Source organism: Gobio gobio, assembly GCF_949357685.1.
Source record: "Gobio gobio genome assembly, chromosome: 8".
In the NCBI taxonomy this organism is placed as follows: Eukaryota; Metazoa; Chordata; class Actinopteri; order Cypriniformes; family Gobionidae; genus Gobio; species Gobio gobio.
Genome location: NC_137114.1, coordinates 20,982,742 through 20,993,299, shown reverse-complemented (window position 1 = coordinate 20,993,299; position 10,558 = coordinate 20,982,742).

The window sequence follows — 10,558 nt, the reverse complement described above, 5'->3', positions numbered from 1 at the left end:
TGCTGTTCAGAATATTAATGCTGTTGGTGCGATTTAACTGTAGTATAAAACTTAATTATAATGTGAATGCTTGGCTAAAGAGATGCGTCTTTAATCTAGTTTTAAACTGGGACAGCGTGTCTGAACCTCGAACAATATCCGGAAGACTATTCCAGAGTTTAGGAGCTAAATGTGAAAAAGCCCTCCCTCCTTTAGTGGACTTAGATATCCTAGGAATGACCAGAAGCCTCGAGTTTAGTGATCTTAAAGAGCGCGATGGATTGTAGGGCGATAAAAGATCAGTTAAATACACTGGAGCTAACCCATTTAGGGCTTTATAGGTCAGTAGCAATACTTTGTAATTGATACGGAACTTAATAGGTAACCAGTGTAGGGATGATAAAATTGGTGTTATATGATCATATTTTCTTGACCTAGTAAGCACTCTAGCAGCTGCGTTTTGGACTAACTGCAGTTTGTTTATCGATGATGCAGGACAACCAGCTAATAAAGCATTACAGTAATCTAGTCTCGAGGTCATGAATGCATGAACTAACTTTTCTGCATCAGAAATAGATAGCATGTTACGTAGCTTGGCAATGTTTCTAAGGTGGAAAAATGCCGTTTTTGTAACATATGAAATATGACTTTCGAAAGATAAGTTGCGGTCTAATAGAACACCCAGGTCTCTTACTGTAGTGGATAAAGCGACAGGACATCCTTCCAAGTTAAAGTTGTATTGTGAGAGGTTTTGTGGGCAATTTTTTTTTTTTTTTTTTTGGACCAATAAGTAACACCTCCGTTTTATCTGAATTTAATAGCAGAAAATGACACGTCATCCAGTGTTTAATATCATCAACACACGCTGTCAGTTTAGATAATTTAGCGTTTTCATCTGGTCGTGATGAAATATATAATTGAGTGTCATCAGCATAACAGTGGAAATTAATTCCATGTTTTCTTATAATATTACCAAGTGGCAGCATATATATTGAGAATAGCAGAGGGCCTAGCACGGATCCTTGCGGCACCCCATAGTCTACTGATGTTATCTTTGATTTTTCCCCATTTAGACAGACAAAATGGTAGCGGTCTGATAAATACGATCTAAACCAGTTTAATGCCTGTCCCTGAACACCAGTGTAATTTTGAAGTCGATCTAATAGTATTTTATGATCTATAGTATCGAACGCAGCACTAAGATCAAGTAGAACTAGTATTGAGATACAGCCTTGGTCAGAAGCTAGAAGTAAATCATTTGTGATTTTAACGAGTGCAGTTCCTGTGCTATGATGCTGCCTGAATCCTGATTGAAATTTTTCATAGATATCATTTTCTTGCAAGAAAGAGCACAATTTAGCGGACACAACTTTTTCTAGTATTTTAGACATGAATGGAAGATTTGATATTGGTCTGTAATTTGCTAGGTTATTATGATCTAATTGTGGCTTCTTAATGAGAGGCTTTATGACTGCCAACTTGAATATTCTTGGAACATGACCTAAAGATAAAGACGAGTTAATAATATTGAGAAGAGGCTCTTCCACTACAGGTAACAACTCTTTCAGTAGTTTAGTGGGTATTGGATCTAATAAACATGTTGTTGGTTTAGATGCAATGATAAGTTTATTTAGCTCTTCCTGTCCTATGGTTGTAAAGCGGTGTAGTAGTTCTTGAGGGGCGATAATTGCGGTTGAATCATAAGACATCATTAATGATTGTACATTTACAATTTTGTTTCTGATGCTTTCTATTTTGTCAGCGAAGAAGTTCATAAAATCATTACTACTAAACTGTAACGGAATATTTTGTTCAGGCGATGCTTGTTTATTTGTTAGTCTAGCCACAGTGTTAAATAAAAACCTTGGGTTATTTTGGTTATTTTCTATTAGTTTGCGGAGATGCTCAGCCCTGGCTGCTTTTAGGGCCTTTTTATAACGTGACATACTTTCTTTCCATGCGATTCTAAAGACCTCTAAATTAGTATGTTTCCATTTACGCTCTAAGTTACGAGTTTCTCTCTTGATAACATGTGTAGCACTGTTGTACCATGGTGCTTTAGTTTTCTCTCTAACCTTTTTTAATCTAATTGGTGCTACAATTTCTAATGTACTAGAGAAAATGGTGCTCATACTGCTAGTCATTTCCTCTAGTTCATCTGTTTGTTTGGGTTCACTTAGCAGCTGAGCCAGATCAGGTAAGGTATTTGAGAATCTATCTATAGTGGTTGGAAGGATTGTTCTGCCTGGTCGATAACGTGGCGCAACATGACAGATTTCAGCAGTACGCAGTATGCAAGTTACCATGTAATGGTCAGTGACATCATCACTTTGTGGTATAATATCTATATCGGTTGGGTTGGTTCCATGTGATATAATTAAATCTAGTGTGTGATTAAGACGATGAGTGGGACCAGTGACGTTTTGCTTGACCCCAAAGGAATTTAATAGATCTGTAAACGCAGCCCCTAACGCGTCATTTGTGTTATCTACGTGTATGTTAAAATCTCCAACAATTAATGCTTTATCGACGTTGACCAATAGATCTGAGAGAAAGTCTGCAAACTCTTTTAGGAAAGCAGCATAGGGCCCTGGAGGTCTATATACAGTAGCTAAGGCTAGAGATAATACAGATTTCTTTCTTACATCTAATAGCGTGACATTTAGCACTAGTACTTCAAATGAATTAAACCTGTGACCTGTTTTCTGGGTAACATTAAGAATATCTCTATATATTGTTGCAACACCGCCGCCACGACCAATCAGACGGGGCTCATGCTTATAACAGTATCCTGGCGGAGTAGACTCATTTAGACCGAAATAATCATTTGGCTTAAGCCAGGTTTCAGTAAGGCAAAGTACATCGAAACTATTATCTGTGACCATTTCATTTACAATAACCGCCTTAGGTGTGAGCGATCTAATGTTTAGAAGACCTAGTTTTAGAAATTGTTTTTGTTCACTAATATTGAGATTTTCTGGTTTAATCACAATTAGATTTTTCCTAGATCCTACAGTAGATTTAATGTTTGACCTCACTAAACGAGGAATAGACACAGTTTCTATATAATGTTCTACATTGGTACTTATGTCAATTAAGTTAGTACAAAATTGGTTTTGTTCACTAATATTGAGATTTTCTGGTTTAATCACAATTAGATTTTTCCTAGATCTTACAGTAGATGTAATGTTTGACCTCACTAAACGGGGAATAGACACAGTTTCTATATAATGTTCTACACAGTTATGTTCAGACACAGTTTCTATATAATGTTCTACATTGGTACTTATGTCAATTAAGTTAGGACAGCAAATACTGTTATTTGGACTTTGACTTACTAGTCATATGATGGTGTGCAGCGCTCTGGAGATGTTGTCCGACAGAAGAACCGCTCCGATTCTGCTGGGGTGAAGGCCATCAGGACGGAAGAGCCTAGGTCGCTCCCAAAACAGATTCCAATTATTTACAAAGAGCAGCTTCTGTTCATTACACCATGACATTAACCATTCATTTAGAGCAAATAATCTACTGAACTTTTCATGTCCTAGTCGGTACGTGGGAAGCGGTCCGGACACGATGATCGCTGCTTCAGGCGATGTTCTGCGCACCGTCTCGATCAGGCTCCTGTAGTCCCTCTTCAGAACCTCCGTCTGTCGCAGCCTGGTGTCGTTCGTTCCCGCGTGCAGCACGACAGCTCCGATGCGCTCGTCACCGTTCAGGATCTCGGGAACCTGCGCAGCGACATCGAGAACTCGAGCACCAGGAAAGCAGTGAGTGATAACCTTGCCTTTACCTGAGGTAGCGTGGACATGCCGGACGATGGAAGTACCGATGACCACAGCGTCGCGTTCCGTCTCGCGAAGAGGGGAGAAGCGGTTCCGGGTGGAGATCTCGAAGACCGGGAGGGGCGGAGAGGTCCTCGCTCTGGTCCTGGCTCGCGTCTTCCGCTGTGGAAACACCCAGGGTCCATGGCGCTGTGTCGGTGCCGGAGTGAACGAAACCAGGGATGATGATCGCGTCCTGGGTGCTTGGGTCCTGTGCAGAGAAACACGCGGAGTAGACGAGGTCGGAGTCAAAATGTTAGTATCCACTGACTTGTGCGCATCGGCGCGTGATGTTTCAAGCGCCGTTCGCCGCTCTCTCAGCACAGCTTGTCTGTCTAGAAGGCCGCGAATCTGACTCGCCAACGACTCCAACTCCAACTGCACCGAATGCAGCTCGAACGTGTCCTCACCTGCACTCAAAGGTAACATTAGACACACATCCGAGTTATTCGCCATTGTAGCAGAAGTGCTACGATGGCGAATTGTAGCTATCAGTGTTTACCGGGTGTAACGTTAAACAAGTTACCACGCGTGCAAGGCTAGCGGGCTACCGGTGTAAACAAGTTACCACGCGTGCAAGGCTAGCGGGCTACGGCTAGTAGCGGAAGTTCGGATATAAGTAGCGATATCAAAGCAATCCGATTGTTTTTTATAGAGAATCGTATCGGAGATATGTTCACACGCTGTAAATAATAGAAAGTATTCGTTTGTAAGCGAGTATTAAGAAGAAAATCAAGGATTTATGAATCAATTTGACGGAGCTCAAACACAAACAACGCGCTCACAACCCGCGCATGCGCCGTCCGATGATCCATGATGTAAATACCTGGAAATAAAAGCTGAAATGTTGATCTTTTGTCTCATATAAATTGTTTGATGTCAAACCCAAATGTTTTCAGTCTACAGAAAAAATAAAGGAATAGTCCTCACTGTTCCAATACTTTTGGAGGGGACTGTATATAGTAGCTTACTATATAGTATTCAAAATACCATAGTATAGGCTAGTATAAAATGTTTACATCAAAATATTACGTTTTTATTTTTAAATGAAATGCTTATGAGTTTATTATTATTCTTACATTACCCTTTCCCAGTAAATTCAGTGCCACACAAGTAGAGAGCGCTACAAGCTGTTGGCCATTGCGTAAGAGAATACGACGTCTCAGTTGTTGAATGAAAAGTTCTTAATTTCGTTCTTCTCTCATTTCTATAATTTGAAGAACAATGGAAGATAATATTTCGTAAAAGCACGATATGGTGATGCAGCAGATGTTCTCTGAGAAAAAATCTGGCATTTTTAATTTAATTTAATTTTAACAAAGCAAAGCTCAAACAAAACGGCATCCCCTCCGGCGCCTTAAGTGTCAGAATTCGCTCACTCATTTTCATTCACTCCTTGTGGACTAGTGGAGTAATGGGGAATGAGGGTACACGGGGCGAATTGGACAGTGGTAATTCATTCAGTGCCCGACTCTCACCGTGCTTTGAGAGCACAGTATGGTTGAGAGTGAGAGCAATTCTCGTTTGTTCTCGAAACGCTCTTGCGGTACTTATGAGCCGATCGGTCTGTGCCGTGCTGGTGCATTGAACAAGCCTTTTCACCAGCCATTGCTCGTACTACATCGGTTGTACACTCGTTATTGCAGTGCATTGTGGGATTGAATGAGTGCACTCAAAAACGTCCACTATGGTTTCGGACACCACTACAAATGGCTGTTCCCTCGAATAGTACCCTATTTAACGGTATAGGGGGAGATTTCGAACACAGCCCTTGTCTAGTCCTCGTTTCACTAATTGTGTGCTCACCTGTTCCTTGTCTGAGTGTGCTCACCCTTTATCTAGTGTTTGCTCTCACTGCTTCTTGTCGGATTATTGTTTCTTGTCATGCCATACTGCTGCTGCACCACTTTTTTTATGTGTCCTCGGAGTGAGCCCATACATATGCATGTCGAGTTTGGTGAAAATATCTCATTTTGTTTTATAATGTCAAAATATGAATTACAGATCAATATTAGGGAATAGTATGAGCACAAATTGATGACAATAACTTTGTTAGATTTGACAACAATGGACTTTAATATATAGAGGAATGAAAATATGGAATGATTTACTATCAGATATTACATATTTTAAGAAGTAAAATGAGTTTTAAAAGGAAGGAACATTTAATGGGATTTGTATGTTTCATTTTATTGTTGTTGATTTTATTAGGGCCTGAGCACCGATGGTGGTCTACATGCCAATATTTAGTGAGTTATAGTGGCACCTGTGGGCAATCTCATTAAGATTGAACCAGAGCAACATCATATTTGGTCAGTCTAATTCTCTGCCTTAGCAGTGGCGGCTCCAGAGATTTTCTGTTGCAGGTGCTATGGGGATGCTCAACACTTAAGAGAAGGTGCTTTGAATTTTGCGGCGTCATTATGGCATTATGGAGTCGCATTGGACCACCCTGGTATAAATTAATGCGTACACGCCCGCATTAACTATATTCGTTCCGCAACTATATATATATATATGTATATATATATATATATATATATATATATATATATATATATATATATATATATATATATATATATATATATATATATATATATATATATATATATAAAATAGGCCTAAGTATTCAACGCAAGGGAAATGGACACACCACATACATAAGCCTGCCAATGTAAACCTCTGAAAATATTATTTCACACAATTATTTCACAGTCGAGCCCTGAATACAACGGAGCAGCAACAGACACACGCTTCGGCCTAAAATGCTCAGATCACGAAATCACACAGCCAGTTACCAACACACTAGTCTGACCTAGGGTTGCCACCTTTAGTGTGGCCAAATAAGGGACACCCATTCATTTATTTCTAAAGAACTCTTTAGAGCCTATTTGGTGCACTTTAAAGGGATAGTTCACCCAAAATGAAATTCTGTCATTATTTACTCGCCCTCATGATGTCCAAACCTGTATGAGTTTCTTTGTTCTGCTGAACACAAAAGAAGATATTTAGAAGAAAGTTTGTACCCAGGCTGCTTTGGGGGCACCATTGACTTCAATAGTAATCTTCCTGTGTGTTCAACATAACAAAGAAATGTATATGTTTGGAACAACTTAAGGGTGAGTAAATGATAGAATTGACAGAATTTTCATTTTTGGGTGAACTGTCCCTTTAAGCAGCCATTATGAACCAGTAATCACTTTTTTGAATTTCAAAAATGTTTTTTTTTATTATTAATTTACTTAAATTATGACTATATTATCATGTAATTATTTGTCCCATTTTTATCTAAATATTTTTTAAATGTTATAAACTTTATATGACAGGATTATTTATTATGTATGATTATATAGCCTATCTAAATTATAAATTAATAATAACATTTATTAGGCTATAATCTATTAATTACCCTGTCTAAAAAATTAATAATTCTGTCTGCCAAGCTCTGATAATGTATTGAATATTATATTATATATTATCCATTAAAAAAACTATAGGCCTATATACCTTTAGAAGCACGGTGGTGTGTCACATAGACCTGTCTGTCAGCGCTGCTGCTTTAAGACAGTCAGTCTGAGACACTGAAATGCTTCTCATAAAGTGTGCAGTTGGCCTGAAGTTCATCATGAGTTACTGGACAGACCCATTGATACCTTTTTGATATTCAGTTCTATATCTGGAGATCTTACGTTCAAACGGTGGACGCGACGCGAGCTCGACATGTTTTAAAAAAACGCGCAAGTTTACAGGCACAAGGCACAGCGCATGTTCTCGAGACTCCACCGCTATGACAACAAAGCCGCTAAAACGCAATCACGCACAAATGAGCTCCTGTACTACTTATTGTGAAATTGATTTCTTTATATTTGCTATCAGTAATCTCCACACTAAAAAAATCTGTATGTTAATTGAACTATGTGTGGACCTATGTAAAATATGGGACAATTTGCATCCCGTATTGGTTTGATACGAGATGCGTCATTTTGCTTGTAAATACGGGACGATTCCATATTTTACGGGACGGTGGCAACCCTAGTCTGACCTGCAGCACAAACCGTAACGTTAGCATCCTCAATGGAAACCGCCGCCGCCGATTCTCAGTCTTCAAGTTCATCCCCAGGATTTTCTTGTTCCTGAGGCTCTGTGACGACGAGTGTTGTGTCTGCACCTTCACATTCTCTTTTGTCGTTTCAGGATGTGACTCAGAACGTGGACGTTTAGGGAGCAAAAAACGATCCATTTTGATGTAACGTTATTTTACTTTGCTAAAACTCGTTATCAAAAACAAGCTGAAATGAGTTAAGGTCAGAGGTTCGCGGGCGCCGAGCCCATTGGCCAAAGAAGATCACCTGTTTGGGCCTCATGTTATTTTAGACTAAAATATATATAATTTTAAATTATTATTTAATTCCTATTTTAAAAACATGAAAAAGAATATTCAAACATGACATTAAAATATAAATATAAAAAAATTACAGACATTTCTTGGGGGTGCTGGGCAGGTGCTATGGCTATTATAGGGGGAGCTGCAGCACCACCTAGCCCCCCCCTGGCGCCGCCACTGAGCCTTAGTGATGTTAAATTTCAAAGATCTTGAGTTTTGTTGAACGGCGTGTCCGTGGCATCCTGACAAAGTCTGATGTTTTGCCCAAATTTTAGTTAGTCATAGTGATACCAGCTGGTAGCAGGAAGTGTAACAAATACAAATGATTGATGTAGTCCTTCTATTTTTATATACTTAAATGCATATTGCCCACTGTGCTCTGTGTTCCTAAAGCCCATAAGGTGGCGGTGGCACGGGTGCGAGGACCCTTTCATTGCTCTTGCAGCTTTAATGTAGTTTTGTATTTTTTACTTTTTGGGACCTCAGGAAGAGTAGTCACAGCCTAGGTGTTGGCTAATGGGGATCCAAAGAAACAAATAAACTTATAATAGATGGGAAAGAGCATTCACAGCAATACAGGCAATTTAACTAAGGAAAAATATGGGTTTTTTTTGACAGTTATAACACATCTCTGCTTTTTTATAGGTGTCCTCAATGTGTGCCCATAAATATATGTCAAATTTGTTGTAAATATCTCATTGTGTTTTTAAGTTGTAGCCACTTATATTTATGAGAGCATGGGCTGCATTGATTGGATTTTTTTGCCACTTCCTTCCAAAATGTTGGCTTTTGGTCATTATTGTTTAGCTATTGACCTATGTTTCCGAATTTGCTGATGTGGTTTTGTTTTGATCGGACTAACTGTTTCGAAGACATTCGCAAAGTTTTTTTAGGTGCTAAGTACACCTTTTCACAAACCATAAGGTGAAACCTGGCATGTTTGGGATCATTGGACTTGGCAAGGATTCAGAAGTCTAAGAAGGTGAATGCTGTGAAAAACGCTGGTTTGAAATTTCTCAGGCTCCTTCAGGGCATTGTGGCAATGACGTATACAGAGTTTTTTTAGATACACCAATGTCCTCATAGACTATCATGGCACCCTGGACGAAGACAAGGAATGCCCATTTTCATCTGACTAATATTTGGGTGCGTATATTGCCATTTTCATGTGTTTTTCCCATGTTATAGCGCCACCAAGTGGTCAATCGTTACAATTTTTTATGTAATCTCAGATAAGAATTGAAGCTCATTCACATGTGACCTGAATTTGGTGAAAATATCTCATACTGTTCATAAGTTAAAGCCATTTTAGTAAAAGAGGTCCCGATCACATCGAACGTTTTTGCTCCCCTTAGCGACCATGAATCAAAATGTAATTTTTATTTTGTTAATTATTGATATTCATTCTCCAGAGAACATTTCTGCAGTGGTTTGCTTCTAACCATGCAAAGAACCTGGGAGTAATTTGTAGTGTTGTAGTCAAGACCACCTAAACCGAGACCAAGTCGAGACCAAGACTTTGTGGGGTTGAGACCAAGACAAGACCAAGACCAAGACAGGGCGAGACCGAGTCAAGACCAAGACCAGACCAGCACTCCTTAAATTAATCTAAAAAGATCCATATCTTTTTTTTATTTTTTTTATTTTTATTTTTTTTATAATTTTTTTTTATTGACAAAAAACAGCAAAATACAAAACTCTCGTAGGGGAAAGAGAATATACACATACATGTAATTACAAATGTTGTCTAAGATCCATATCTACTGTCTGAGAAATTACTTATATTTAATGAATAAATACAATTACAATAGTAAGACACTATAGCGCTGTTACCAATCAAATCACTAACAATAAAAATTCATGGCACAGAAGTTCCATCTGAATTGGTACAATTACACCTGCATAAATAATGTTCAGATTAATTTAACATTAAAATATTAACATTATTTAACAGTCACAGAATCCTTTATTCAACCGATTTGTTCAAAGCAGTTGTTATAAATCAATATAATTTGCAATCACGCTTATATTCATGAAAATAGCTCTCTTGCTCTTGCAAGAAAGTTAGTAACTTTAGTAAATTATGGATCAGCGCTGACTGGAGACGCGAACCGTTAAGAACGATTCAATCCGATTTGGTGAACTGATTCGCTTCACTAAAAAGAACCGGTTCAAAACAAAGATCGTTCGCGAACTGGACATCACTAATGTACCAGAGACGGAGATCAGCGATTGCTAACAAAGTTATTTATAGTAACTACTGAGTTATGAGAGCGCTGTCAGTCAGCGCGAGTTTATTGTGTTTGTATCTGAGAGTTCTGAATAAACCCGAGTCCCAGTCACACCAAGTCCGTCTTCATCATTATTA